A 15641-nucleotide genomic window follows, 5' to 3' on the forward strand; every position below is an offset into this window, starting at 1 on the left:
GGGCGCAGAAAGGCTGGCAGCTATCGCTGGGCGGCCTTTCACGTCCCCAGAATGCCCGCTTGCCACAGTTAAAATACCCGTAGAGACGGGCAAGGGCCCTCAAGTGGCTGTTAAATGGGCACTTAAGGGCCTAGATTGGCCTCGGGTGGACAGGCCATTTCCCACCCCCTGCCCGACGCTGAAAATTTGTCTGGAGGCGGAAGCGGGTCGGTTAGGTATTCTGGAGCCTGCCGCTCAATTTTACGTCACCCCCACGCCACCATCTGACCCTCTGGGGCGGTGTAAAATTCAGCCCATTCTGTTACAAATTGTAATGCATTTATTTTACGGCCCATGCTAACTACCAGTGAGGCTCCATTCTGCCTTTAGAGCCTGGTAAAATTCATCCTTATGTGACCACTTTCTGAATGAAGAGGCACAGTAACACTATTGTTGGTTTGATATTCAATCCATTTTGTAACTGCTTTTTTCAGAACAAAATGTCACAATAACATATAGGATAATCAAAAAAAAAGTTATTTACTATGTGGTGTGAGGCAAAGATTTAGCAAGCAGCAACTGCACCAAAGATAGATTTTGCATAAAATTGACCCTGGTGACTGCGGATGACATTCGAATAAACATACACGGGAACATACGAATTAGGAGCAGGAGTAGGCCTCTCGAGCCTGCTCCGCCATTCAACAAGATCATGACTGATCTGATTGTAACCTTAACTCCATATTCCCGCCTACCCCCGATAACCTTTCACCCCCTTGCTTATCAAGAATCTATCTACCTCTGCCTTAAAAATATTCAAAGACTCTGTTTCCACCACTTTTTGAGGAAATGAGTTCCAAAGACTCACGACCCTCTGAGAGAAAAAATTCTCATCTCTGTCTTAAATGGGCGACCCCTTATTTTTAAACAGTGACCTCTCATTCTAGATTCTCCCACAAGGGGAAACATCCTTTCCACATCCACCCTGTCAAGACCCCTCAGGATCTTATATGTTTGCCTCTTACGCTTCTAAACTCCAGCGGATACAAGCATAGCCTGTCCAACCTTTCCTCAAAAGACAACCTGCCCATTCCAGGTATTAGTCCAGTAAATCTTCTCTAAACTGTTTCCAACACATTTCCATCCTTCCTTAAATAAGGAGACCAATACTGTACACAGTACTCCAGATGTGGTATCACCAATGGCCTTTTTAACTGAAGCATAACCTCCCTATTTTTGTATTCAATTCCCCTCACAATAAACGAGAACATTCTATTAGCTTTCCTAATTACGTGCTGTGCCTGCATACTAACCTTTTGTGATTCATGCACTAGGACACCCAGATCCATCTGCATCTCAGAGCTCTGCAATCTCTCACCATTTAGATAATATGCTTCTTTTTTATTCTTCCTGCCAAAAGAGCTTGAAAAATTTGCATGACAGTTTTACGGAGCAAGCCTAAATTTTTCCATGACTAATTGTATCCTCGCACAATTTTGGTTCAGGTGATGGTTAACTCTGCACTTGAACAGCTTAATGGAAGAGACCAAGGTCCAAATGATAACAATGACTCGGAGAGAGATCCACTATCAGAAGTTGCAGTGATATGCAAATCTTTACTGCTGCAGTACATATTTGATCGCCTGGTCCAGAAAGCCAGGATGAAAGGCATGCAGTAACATTTCTAATGCCTCTTATCCTATATTTGGAATTCTATATCTGTTTGTTTTCCTAACTTTTCTGGTGCTAAATTATGCATCATCGGTTTCTAAAGTATTGTGACTTGTATTGACTCATGTATCTGGAGTGACGATAGAGCAACCTGGAATTTACTGTGTGTGAACACATACTGTTACCAGAATCAAATTCCTCTCCTTGTTAATGGAGGCATTAACCAGCTTATGTTAAATGTCGTTAATGCCTCTGTTAAAACAACACAGAGAGGAATTTAACACAAGTACATTGAGTGTGCATGCAGTAGCATTAGCAACAGTCTAGCCTTCATGCAAAGTTAATATTCCTTAGAAAACCGACCATTGTTTTCTCTCACACAAATAAATCATTTAAAAGGCTCCATATTGTTCAGAATAAACAAATAATTTTATCATAGCAATCAATCTGTTTGCAGCAATAAAATCATTCATTTTCTAAGGAATATTAACTTTGTATGAAGGTTAGATCTTCCTATTGTACAAAGTACTCTTGCCAATCCTCTGCAGTTTGATTTATTTTCCTGGCGCATCTTTATAGCTTGGCCAGCAGCCTGACTAAGTAAGTACTGTGCCTGACATATAAGCCAGTTGCCAGTTATTGATCTTGTAGATGGCTGTGCTGTATCAGCTGTCCAAGCTTCCTTGCTACCATGAAGCCAACAACTGTTAGATGGCCTGTCCTTGCCTGCATAATTTTTCCTTTTCTTTATTAAATTGCTGAAATTAAAATGGTAGTGGCACCTACATTTACAGAAAGAGTCACTTTCTGCCAGCCAATGAAGTCACTCAATGAATTAAGTGATCACAGTTACTCAGGATTAACTCTCAGCTGTCACAGTACAGGCGAAAGAACATGATATGCATTTTCTTACTTCAACCTTTTTTGTTCCTGTCTGATACAAATGAAGCAACGCAACATTCAAATGTGCAAAAAAATCTTTGTTTCAAATGCAAATAGTGTGGTCCTGCTTTTACCCTTAAGAAATGCACGATGGAGAAATCCAAAGTGTTAAACTTATGTTTAATTGAACTTCTCTTCATTAGGTGGCAATAGATTGTGTGCACTATGAGAGTGGGAAGATTACATTTTAAAATCAATTAATTTTTATCATAGAATATTCACTTGCGAGCTAGTAAATGATTCTGCCTTATGTGTACAGGGTGTACTTTAGCCTTTGGTTTTGTCATGCCACATTGAGGGTTCTCAGTCATAGCTGGTGATAGCAGCATTATAATTGCCTTGGATTCCAGGAACGCGAGTGTTTTATTAATATTCCGTAAGAATGATTTACGAGTGTCTACAAAATTGTTGATGATCGATGACAGAACGGGTTCAATGATTACTTGAAGGGCAATTGGACCTAATGTTAAATAAACACACATCATATGCTCTTTTTGATATTGCCACCTCTAATTCTTCCAAAAGGCTTCTCTTCAATCTGAAGTCCTACATTGATATATGATGAAGGTTTAACTTTTGCTGAAATGTCAATGAGCTTTTTTTAGTGCTTGCAGTAATGGTGCAGAGAGGAAATGAAGCTGTTAGCACTATAGATGAAATTAAATCTGAATTAATGATTTCCATTCATCAAGAACATCTTAAAACCACAAAATACATATTCTATATGTGCTTTAATTTACCTCATTGGATGTGGCTATATAGAAAGGGAAGAGAGGGCAATTCACTCGCGAGTTTACATTGTTAATGAAATGTTGGAGTTCCTGCTGTATTTGTACTTCCAAAATAAATTCACAGATTCAATATTGTAACCACATCACGATGTGACATCACTGCAATGAGTACTGCTGACCTAATATAAATTCTTTGATTTCCCAGCATACTAGCACTTTAGCATCACAATACCGATACTGTAAATACACTCTTGCTTTCATTAAAAAAAAAGATTTGAATTCTTCAATACTAGCCCAACATCAGAAATGCTTTTGATCTAGAAATAATACTTTACAATATTTATGTTAGACTACTCTGACATGCCTTGGCTATCTAAATGGATTTTACAATGACAATTAGCAGAATAAATATTGGACAGTAGATTATTATGAAAACATCTTAAGGGTTTGTACATAAATATCAAAAAACAATTATTTGTAGGCTCTAATATTTAAGAACTTGAAAAAGATTGTGGGGTAGAAATTCCAAAGGGGCACATACGAACAGAAGAACATAAGAAATAGGAGCTGGAGCATGCCATTTGGCCCTTCAAGCCTGATCCAGCATTCAATAAACTCGAGGAACAGCATCTCATTTACCGATGAGGCACACTACAGCCTGCCAGACTGAACATTGAGTTCAATAATTTCAGAGCATGACGGGCCCCCCATTTTACTTTTATTTTTTGTTATTTTTTCTTTTTTTACATTTTTTTTGTTATGTTTATTTCATTTCATCTTAGTTTGTTCAGTTTGCTTACCCACTGTTTTTTTTTTCATGTTTGTGCTTGCTGCTGTTCAACACCCTATCTGTACTAATGCTTTGTCTTTCAACACACCATTAACATATTGTTTGCCTTTGCTCCATGACCTTCTGGTCAGTTATTCTGTGGCCTTGTCCAATCTACACCTTCTCCTTTGTTATCTCTTGCCCCACCCACGCTTTACTTGCTTATAACCTTTGACATTTCTAATATTTGCCAGTTCCGAAGAAGGGTCACTGACCCGAAACGTTAACTCTGCTTCTCTCTCCACAGATGCTGCCAGACCTGCTGAGTATTTCCAGCATTTCTTGTTTTTATTTCAGATTTCCAGCATCCGCAGTATTTTGCTTTTATTCAATAAGATCTACTACCTCAACTCCACCTTCCTGCATTATCTCCCTTAATTTCCTTAGTACCCAAAAATATATCAACCTTTGTCTTGGGTATGCTCAATGACTGAGCACCACAGCTCTCTGGGGTAGAGAATTCCAAATATTCACAACCCTTTGGGTGAAGAAATTTCTCCTCATCTCAGTCCTAAATGGCTGACTCCTTATTTGGAAACTGTGACCCCATGTTCTAAATTTTTCCAGCAAGGGGAAATATTTTCTCAATGCCTACCCTGTTAAACCCCTTCAGAATTTTATATATTTCAAAATAGATCACCTCTCATTCTTCGAAACTCCAGGGAATATAGATGTAGTCTACTCAATATCTCCTCATAAGACAGTCCTCTCATTCCAGGACCCAGTCTGGTGAAGCTTTATTGCTCTCCCTCGAGGGCAAGTATGTCCTTGCTTAGGTAAGGTTACCAAAACTGCACAGAGTACTCCAGGTGCAGCCTCACCAATGCCCTGTATAATTGTAGTAAGACATTTTTGCTCTTGTATTCTAATCCCTAACATACTATTTGACTTCCTAATTGCTTGCTGTACCTGCATGTCAACTTTATGTGATTCATGCACAATAGCACCAAGGCCCCTCTGAATGCAACATTTCTCAGTATCTCACCATTCAAAAAATATTCTGCTTTTTTATTTTTCCTACTAAAGTGGATAATTTCTCACTTTGCTCCATTGTATTCCATCTGCCAAGTTCCTGCCCACTCCCCCAACCTGTCCATATCCCTTTGCAGACTTTTTGTGTCCTCCTCACCACTTATTTTCCCATCTAAGTCTGTATCGCCAGCAAACTTGGATACGTTACACTCAATCCCCTCATCTAAGTCACTAATATAGCTTGTAAATAGCTGAGGCCCAAGTACTGCTCTTTGTGGTATCTGACTAGTTATCACCTGCCAAATGGAAAATAACCTGTTTATTCCTACTTTCTCTTTTCTGTTCATAACCAATCGACAATCCATGCTAATTAATTACCCACAATCCCATGAGTCCTATTTTTGTGTAATAAGCTCTTATGTGGCACCTTATCGAATGCTTTTTGAAAATCCAAATATACTACATCCACTGGTTCCCCCTGATCAATTCTGCCAGTTACATCCTCAAAAAATTCATAGATGTATCAAACACGATTTCCCTCACTCATTACCCACAGCCCCATTCCACGTCCCAACCCTACTTCCTTCTATGTCTGCTCCTGGAAGAGACTATCTCCCAATTCACTTAAAACTGCACTTTCAAAATCCCAGCTATTTAGCCTTTGACCTTCCGATCACCACAACATTTCTGCAGCTACTAATTTGCTCAACCACAGCCTCATTTCCATCTTTGAGTTCCTGGACCCCAATTAAACCATTATTCTCTCTTAGCCTGGCTGTTCCCCAGGTACGGCCCTCATCTCTACTCCCTTAAGCAGACTTGAAAGGATATGGTGGATGCCTGGTTTAGCCATTCACGACCAGATACGGCTGGACCACCTAAAACACTATCGGGTCCTGCTTTCATCTGCTAAAACTGCTCACTATTCCATGATCATCCTGGAACGCAAAGATAACCCCCAGTTTTTATTGCTTACTGCAAGCCGTCTTCTTAAACCCCTCTCCCCCGTCTCCTCCAACCTCACCTCCAACCATATGTGCGAGGAGCTCAAGGATTTCTTTGTAACTAAGATTGAGTCCATCCAATCAGCGGTTTCTGCTGCATCCCTCCCTTCCCCAGCCCACAGGGCTAATTGTCCTCCAAAGATACCCCTGACCTAGCTCTTAACTCGCATCTTTCTCTTGTTTCTCTCCTATCTCCCTTCGGCCCTCACTGAGATCATTTTGTCCATGAGGCCCACCTCCTGCTCCCTTGGCCCTATTCCCATTAGACTGGTCCGACATAGTGCTGAAACAACTCTTATCAAAGTCACAAATGACAAAGCTAAACTTTCCCTCCTCGTCCTTCTTGGTCTGTCTGCAGCCTTTGTTACAATTGACCACACCATCCTCCTCCAATACCTTTCCATTATCATCCAGCTGGGTGGAACTGCTCTCACCTGGTTCCATTCTTATCTATCTAATCGTATCCAGAGTGTCACTTGCAACGACTTCTCTTCCTACTGCTGCAGCGTTACCTCTGGTGTCTCCTAGGAGCTATCCTTTGCCCCCTCCTATTTCTCATCCACATGCAGCCCCTTAGCAACATCATCCGAAAGCTCAGCTCTACGTCACCAGCACCTCTCTCGACGACTCCGCTGTTGCTAAACTATCAGATTGCTTATTCGACATCCAATACAGGAAGAGCAGACATTTACTCCAATTAAATATTAGAAAGACTGAAGCCATTGTTTTTACTCCCCACTCCAAACTCTGTTCTCTAGCTATCAACTCCATCCCTCTCCCTGGCTACTCTTTGAGACTAAACCAGACTGTTCACAACCTTGGTGTCATATTTGACCCTGAGATGAGCTTCCAACCTCATATTCGCATGAACACTAAGACCTCCTATTTCAACCTCCGTGTCATTGCCCAACATTGCCCCTGTCTCAGCGCATCTGCTGTCATTCATGTCTTTGTTACCTCTAGACTTGACTATTAGAGTCATAGAGTCGTACAGCATAGAAATAGGCACTTCGGCCCACCGCGTCCATGACAACCATAATGCCTATCTATACTAATCCCATCTGCCTGTATTAATTCCATATCCCTCTATGCCTTGCTCATTCAAGTACCTGTCCAGATGTCTCTTAAATGTTGCTACTGTTCCTGCCTCCACCCCCTCCTCAGGCAGCTCATTCCAGATACCCATTATTCTTTGTGTGAAAAATTTACCCCTTTGATCCCCTTTAAACCTCCTCCCTCTCACCTTAAATCTATGCCCTCTAGTTTTAATCACCCCTACCATGGGAAACAGACTCTGGTTGTCTACCCTATCTATGCCTCTCATAATTTTATATACCTCTATCATGTCCCCTCTCAGCCTCCTTCGCTCCAAGGAAAACAGACCCAGCCTATCCAATCTCTCTTTATAACTCAAGCCCTCCAAACCAGGCAACATCCTTGTGAATCTTTTCTGCACCCTCTCTAGCTTAATCACATCTTTCTTGTGGTGCGGCGACCAGAACTGCACACAGTACTCCAAATGTGGCCTAACCAACGTTATGTACAACTGTAACGCGACGTCCCAACTCTTGTACTCAATGCTTCGGCCAATGAAGGCAAGCATGCCATACGCCTTCTTCACCACCCTGTCTACCTGTGTTCCCACTTTCAGGGAACTATGTACTTGCACCCCAAGGTCTCTCTGCTCAACAACACTCCCCAGGGCCCTGCCATTCACTGTATATGTGTTGCCCTGGTTTAACTTCCCAAAATGCATCAGTTCACACTTGTCTGCGTTAAATTCCATTTGCCAATCCCTTGCCCACTTTCCCAGTTGATCTATATCCTGTTGCAACCTTAGACAACCTTCTTCACTGTCCACTATACCACCAATTTTGGTGTCATTTGCAAACTTACTAATCATGCCCCTTACATTCACATCCAAGTCATCAATATATATGACAAACAACAGAAGGCCCAGCACTGATCCCTGTGGCACACCACTGATCACCGACCTCCATGTTCTGGCCTCCATATTCTATTATGACCAGGTGAGAAAGGTCTCTAGGGGTCCCTTTTAGCCTTCACCTGGTCTTATTGCAACAGGGTTTTATTTTTAAACACATTGTGTTTTGAGCTCCCCCTTGGTGAATCCTTATTCACCACTTTCCAATTATAAGGTAAAGAAATGAGCACAAACAGGCTTTCTTAGGTTGAAAGAAGAAAAGCAAAATTTATTAAAACTTAAACTCTAATTTAGTTAATGCCTACAGATACACGCCACGCCCCACGCTAGCATGCGTACGTGATATGCACATGCAAATAGAGACAGAAAAGAGCAGAAGAAAAATAGTGGAGAGGTTTGAGGCTATCTCTAAAGAGGGATTTTTGTTACTGTGCTTCGAGCTCGCTATAGTCCTTGCTGTAGGTAGATCTTGCTTTTCATTGGGGCCCAGTATTCTTCTTAAACCTTGTTCACTGTAGGAGATTTTTCACTCTCAGGGTTCATATGTCTTCAATGGATTCTGAAGCTGGTGAGAGAGATGAGATCAGACAGAAAAGAGATGTTCTCAATCCAGGAGTCAGGAGCTTTCTGTCTCAGTTCAAAACTCTGAAGCAAGTTCAAATTCCTGCAACAACCAGTTAGTCATGTGACTAAACTGGTCTGACCACGTCTTCTGTATATTGGGAAAGCAGGGGCTGCTTCCTTTGTTCCAATACTGTCTGCTAGTATGCAAAAAATGTCTTTCCGGCAAGGGGCCTGGCAAGTCCTTGTGATAGGCCCTCTTTTCTTCCCAGCAACTTTTTTAAGTTCAATGTCCATGTGGCGAAATTATCGTGCCTCATTCTTGGCAGGTGGGGGCCTGCATGACAATTCCAATGCATTCCTCGCTGGTCTCCCACATTCTACCCTTTGTAAACTTGAGGTGATCCAAAGCTCTGCTGCCTGTGTCCTAACTAGCACCAAGTCCCGTTCACCTATCATTCCCGTGCTCGCTAACATACGTTGGCTCTCTGACAAGCAATCTTGATTTTCAATTCCTTCCATGTCCACACCCCTCCCTATTTCTGTAATCTCCTCCAGCCCCACAACCCTCCGAGATATCTCCGTTCATCTAATTCCGGCCTCTTGAGCATCCTCGATTTTAACTGTTCCACCATTGGTGGCCGCACCTTCAGTTATCTATGCCCTAAGCTCTGGAATACCCTCCCTACACCTCGCTATCTCTCCACCTCGCTCTCCTCCTTTAAGACATTCGTTAAAACCTATCTCTTTGACCAAGCTTTTGGTCATCTGGCCTAATATCTCCTTATATGGCTCAGTGTCATATTTTGATTGATAATGCTCCTGTGAAGTGCCTTGGGATGTTTTATTTTTTAAAGATGATATATAAATGTAAGTTATTGTTGTTGCTGGTGAAGGAACTGTGATATATGTCCAAGTTGGCATGGTGTGTGATTTGGAGGGGAACGTAAATGTGATGATCATTCTATGCACCTCTGCCCTTTTACTTCTAGATCATGGAGGAAATAGATTTGGGAGATGCTGTTGAATGAGCCTTGATGAGTTATTGCAATGCATCTTGTAGATGGTACACACTGCAGCCATGGTGCATTGGTGGTAGATGGAGTGGATGTTTAAGGTGGCAGATGGGTTGCCAATCAAGTGGACTGCTTTGTCCTGAATGGTGTTGTGCTAAATGAGTGTTGTTGCAGTTGCATCCATCCAGGTAAATGGAGAGTATTCCGTCACACTCATGATTTATGCCTTATAGGTAGTGAAGAGACTTTGCGGAGTCAGGAGATAAGACATAAACTTTGGCAGAAACTCCAGAGAAATTATACCCTTGTATGCCCTTAAATTGTCTTTTATGTCATAACCAGCATTCATCTGGCAAAGGTTTGCTGGAACACTGTTAATGTGCATAAATGGGATTTCTTCTGAAGTTACAGTAGTGGGAGAAGACTTGAGGAGATCCCTTTGAATATCTACATGATCATCATAACAGCAACAATTAGTATTTATACAAAGTATTATAAGGTATTTACTGCCCAGGAACAGGCCATTCAGCCCAACACCATACCAGAGTTTATGTTCCACACGAGCTTCCTCCCCCTCCTCTTCATCGAATAACATATCCTCCTTTCCTTTCTCCCTCGTGTGATTAGCTAGCTTCCCCTAAAAGGTGTCTATCCTATTTGTCTCAACTACTCCCTGTGGTAGTGAGTTCCACATTCTAACCACTCTCTGGGTAAAGACATTTCTCCTGAGTTCACTACAGATTTATTAGTGACTTTCTTATATTCATGACTCCTCGTTCTGGTCTCGCCTGTAAATGGAAACTTCTTCCTTTCATGGCGTTTCACAGGAGTTCTATCATATAAAATTTGACACAAACCACACAAGGAGGTATTAGGACAGACAACCAAAAGTTTGGTCAAAGACGTAGATTTTATTGAGCCTTCTAAAGGCAGCTCACCACCACCTTCTCAAGGGCAATTACGGATGGGCAATAATTGCTGGCCTAGCCAGCGACGCCTGCATCCCCCGAACAAATAATAAAAAGGGAGGCACGAGAGGTAGAGATGCGGAGAGGCTTGGTGACAGAATTCCAGAGCTTAGCATAACATATTAGAGTAAAAGATTGATGTCCATATAAAATATATTCGAGCCTCATTGTCATCTTTCTCAATGCTTAAAGAAGTAGCCAGGCCATCTTGTTCCATTGTATATCATAAGGTCAGAAGTGGGGATGTTTGCTGATGATTGCACAATTCTCAGCGCCATTCGTGACTCCTCAGATACTGAAGCAGTCCGTGTCCATATGCAGCAAGATCTGAACAACATTCAGGCTTGGGCTGATAAGTGGCATGTTACATCTTACCACACAAGTGCCAGGCAATGACCATCTCCAACAAGAGAATATCCAACCATCTTCCCTTGACATTCAATGGCATTACCATCACTGAATTCCCCCACTATCAACATCTTGGGGTTACCATTGACCAGAAATTGAACTGGACCAGCCATCTAAGTACAATGGCTACAAGAGCAAGTCAGAGGCTGGGAATTCTGTGGCGAGCAACACTTCCTGACTCCCCAAAGTCTGTCCACCATCTACAAGGTACAAGTCAGGAGTGTGATGGAATACTTTCCACTTGCCTGGATAAATGCAGCTCTAATAACATTCAAAAAGCTTGACACTATTCAGGACAAAGCAGCCCACATGATTCGCACCCTATCCAACACCTTCAACATTCACTCCCTCCACTACTGATGCACAGTGGCAGCACGGTGATGCCCACATCCCGTGAAAGAATAAAAAACGATTATGAGACCTCTGGTTATTTAGCAGTACATTAACACTTTACAAGAAACAATTAATATTGTGTTTTTCATCAAAGAACATAGAACATTGGATCTTCAATTTTTTTGCATTGCTTTCCAGCCTATTCAGAAAGAAGCAGACAGAACTGCTTAATTTATGACAGGTGAAAGAAAAACAACTATTACTGAATCTTCCATCGGCATTCTTTTATGTCCTTTGCCTAAATATTGTAAATTGCTGCTGCATCTATTATGTATGAGATGTAAAGCCTATCACCACTTCTCTTTCAGTTGTGTACATGGAGGTGCATGCAAGTTCACGTAATCATTTCTTTAATAGAAACAGAAAATGCTGGAAGTGCACTGTGATGCAGTCAGCATTCACATCGAGAAAAGACCAGTTTTCTGTGTGTAACCCTTCATTGTTGAATTCTAATGAACAGTCCTAGCTGAAAGGTCAATAGCCTTTTCTCTTTCCAGATGTTGTTTTATCTGCTGTTTATTTCCAGTACATTGTGTTTATGGGTCAGATTTTGAGCATTTGCAATTTTTTGTTATTTCAACCATTTCATTAACCATCTTTTTCATAAGAAAAATCTCCATCAAATATACTTCTTGCAAAGAATACATATATCTTACAAAGAACATATTGCTCTCTGACATGCACACTGCATCTCATGCTTTCTGCAAAGAACATTTTGTCCTGAGATGTGACTTGCTATATTTTCTTTTAATCTCCAAGTCCCTTTTGTGAAAATCCAACAGTGCTCTTGATAAATTATGGAGCTCAATGCTTGGAAATAAATACATTCTGTTGAACTTAAAGAAATATTTCATAAGCTGTACAGATAACATGCATTCAAATATTAATTTCTGTTACTGTCTTTCATCTCAGTAAGATAAACTCAGTTCCAATGTGTGACTGAAATCACACATGTCAAATGGAAAATATTAATTTTGTTGTATGGAACTCTGCTTGAGACTTTTTACTGGGCATTATAAATAACTTTTAAAAAAGCAGCGAAAGATGGCCATGTCCCATTTGCATATGAGAAGACAAAGGCTGGCTGGGAGACAGAGCTAAATTACCCAGTCTAGCTAGAGCAGCTCGACCTTAGACCGGAACAATGGCAGTCGGCAGCGGACCCAAGAGGAAGTGGATCTGGAGCAAGACCTGTAGAAATAAAGAGCGGGGCTTGAGGCTCTTGCCTGCTTTAGACTGGAGCAGCAGCAGTCGACGGTGGACCTGGGAGGAGGTGGATCCGGTGCGTGACCTGTGGCTCGAGGCCCTTTTTCTAATTCAGGTGCTCCCTGATTCAATTAACGAGAATGGTTTGTCAATAGTGGTGATCAAAAGCCATCAACACCCTTTGACTTTGAAAGAGCCAAATTCCCCACCCCCCCACCAAGTATGTCTGAAGAACTGTGAATTTAAAACACCTTCCAGAAACTGCTGTTTTCAAACAAAGAGGTGGCCACATGGCATACCTGCAGGTGTAACACTGAGTTTTGTGAATTATGCCTCAGAAAGGAAAGAGGCTGTAACTGAACACCAAGGAGGAAGTTTCCCTCTCTGTCTCCCTCTCCAGCAAAGTCCCAGGGAAGCCACGGTGGCAGCTACTAAGCCTCAAGATGACAGAACCTTACAGAAAATGACAAAGAAGAAGGATAAAACCTCCATTCAGCCTTCTGGAACCAGAGGAGCAAGGCTGAATTATGCACGTGGCCCAGCGAGAACTTCAAGACTTTAACTTCAACTAAGGACACTAAAACTCAGTATTTGAGTTCCATTTGTTCTGGATTATACTTCAACCTCCCAACTCTTTTTTCCCCTCTGTATCTATTTGCGTGTGTGTGTGTGCCTCTCGTATGCATGTGAGTGTGGATGCATCGCATGTTTTAATAATTTTAACTGGTTTACAGTGATAAGGTTAATAAATTTACATCTTATTTGTTTAAACTCAAGAAATCCTGTCCGGTTGGTTCATTTGCCATAGTAATTAGAGTAACAGGAGCAATTGCTCACTGAATTGGTAAGTTAAATCACTGTGTTAAAAGGATAAACCCTGTTGAGGTCAAACCAGAGAAGGGGCGAAAGGGGAGCCTGAGACCCCTTCCTCACCTAGTCATAACCCAATAAAAAAACTCCCTTAACTCTCACTGACAATTGTTCGGAGTTAAAAGGAAACCACATTCTTACAGTTTCAGCCCAGTTCACAGATGTTATGACAGAGAGAATGTTATTCAGAAGCTGAGGTTCAGGCTTAGTCACAAATGAAATTTTACAAAGAACTCAGAATTGATGATAAAAGCAAAATACTGCGGATGCTGGAAATCTGAAATGAAAACAAGAAATGGTGGAAATACTCAGTAGGTCTGGCAGCATCTGTGGAGAGAGAAGCAGAGTTAACGTTTCGGGTCAGACCCTTCTGAAGAAGGGTCACTGACCTGAAATATTAACTCTGCTTCTCTCTCCACAGATGCTGCCAGACTTGCTGAGCATTTCCAGCATTTCTTTTTTTTATTTCAGAATTGATGATGATCTGGAATGTTCTTGACCTAATGTGTAATATTATCATTTAATAGATTAGCATCACTCATTAAAAAAAAAAGTTGAATTAATTCAATTTTTGTACAGCCTATGGAATATTTGCATTGAATTTATTTAAAATGACAATGGATCTTGAGGAGAAATAGATTTGAATACTCTTTATTAACTTCTAAAATTTCAACACCAGCGTTGAGTATTTAAATTGATTTGCCGCAGTAGGCAATATATTTTAAGTATTCCTCTCTGACCCCTATGAAAGAATCGTCTGTTCTCAATCCGTCAGCTTCTAAGTAACACTCATTATTGATTGAAGCAAGCCTTATTCAGCAATTAGCATTGTTCACAACCACAGACTAAGAAGAGGCTACTTGTTCATGAGGCTATATAGGAATGATTTATCTTTTCAGAAGTTTAGATTATTGCTGAATTGCATCAACATTTCCAGTTATTTCCTGTGTTGCTTCTCACATACGATGGATATGGTCACTGTTATTAACTAGATTAATTAGACCTCCATTTTGTCAGACTTCCTCTTATCTTGACTTTTTTAAAGAGAATTTTAATTGTTTTTTCTTATGATCTTTGTGTTATATTTTTGGGATTTTATTCTAAACAGATTATCTGGTGAATTGGCTGCCACATTTCCTACATTACAAGTGATTGCACTTCAAAGGTACTTAATCGGTTGTAGCACTTTGGTGCATCCTGAGGCCTTGAAAGGCGCTATATAAATGCAAGTCTTTCTTCCTCTGCACTGCACAGCATGGTCATGGTAATGACAGAGATAGCAGTTGAGTGCTGTGGCTCAGTGGTAGTACCCTTGTCCCTGAGTTAGATAGTTGTGAGTTCAAATCCTACTCCAGAGACTTGGGCCAGAATTTTACGCCACCCCAATGAGCCGGATGGTGGCCGTGGGTGGGGTGGGGTGGCTTAAAATGAAGCGGGAGGCTCCGGGAAGCCATCCCAACCCACTCCCGCCTCCGCACCACTTTACGTAGGGCGGGATGGGGGGATGAAAAACAGGCCGCCCGTCCCAGGCCAGTCAAGGCCCTTAAGTTCACAATTAATGGCCACTTAGGGCCCTTCTCCACGTGGATTTTACGTGTGGCAAGAGGGTATCCTGGAGCATGTCTTCATCTGCTGTCCCAGCAGTGGCCACCGTTTCCGGTGGCGCTGCTGGGACTAAGAGCTGCCGGCGCGCTGATTGGCCGGCGCCTCAATGAGGCGGGACTTCCAACTGCTTGAGTGAGGAAGTCCCGCCTCAGAACAATTAAAGCCCGGGGACCTGTAAAATACGGGATGGATCTCCAGGCGAGGCGAAAGCGGGTTCGCCACAGACTTTTACGTCGGTGGCCAGCTCCCGTCCGCCCAACATAAAATCCAGCCCTTGAGCACAAAATCTAGACTGACATTTCAATGCAGTATTGAGGGAGTGCTGCACTGTCAGAGATGTTGCCTTTCATGTGAGATGTTAAACTGACGCCTGTCTACCCTCTTAGGTGGCTATAAGAGATCCCACAGTTTTATTTCAAAGAAGAGCAGGATAGTTCTGCTTTTTCTCCCAAGACATTAACAAGATGGCTATCCCCATCTCTTATATCTGAGGCCCAACCTTAGTCATCCCACCACCCACCAAATGAGAAAGCATTCTGTG

This window comes from Heterodontus francisci, chromosome 7 (assembly GCF_036365525.1).
Source record: "Heterodontus francisci isolate sHetFra1 chromosome 7, sHetFra1.hap1, whole genome shotgun sequence".
NCBI lineage: Eukaryota > Metazoa > Chordata > Chondrichthyes > Heterodontiformes > Heterodontidae > Heterodontus > Heterodontus francisci.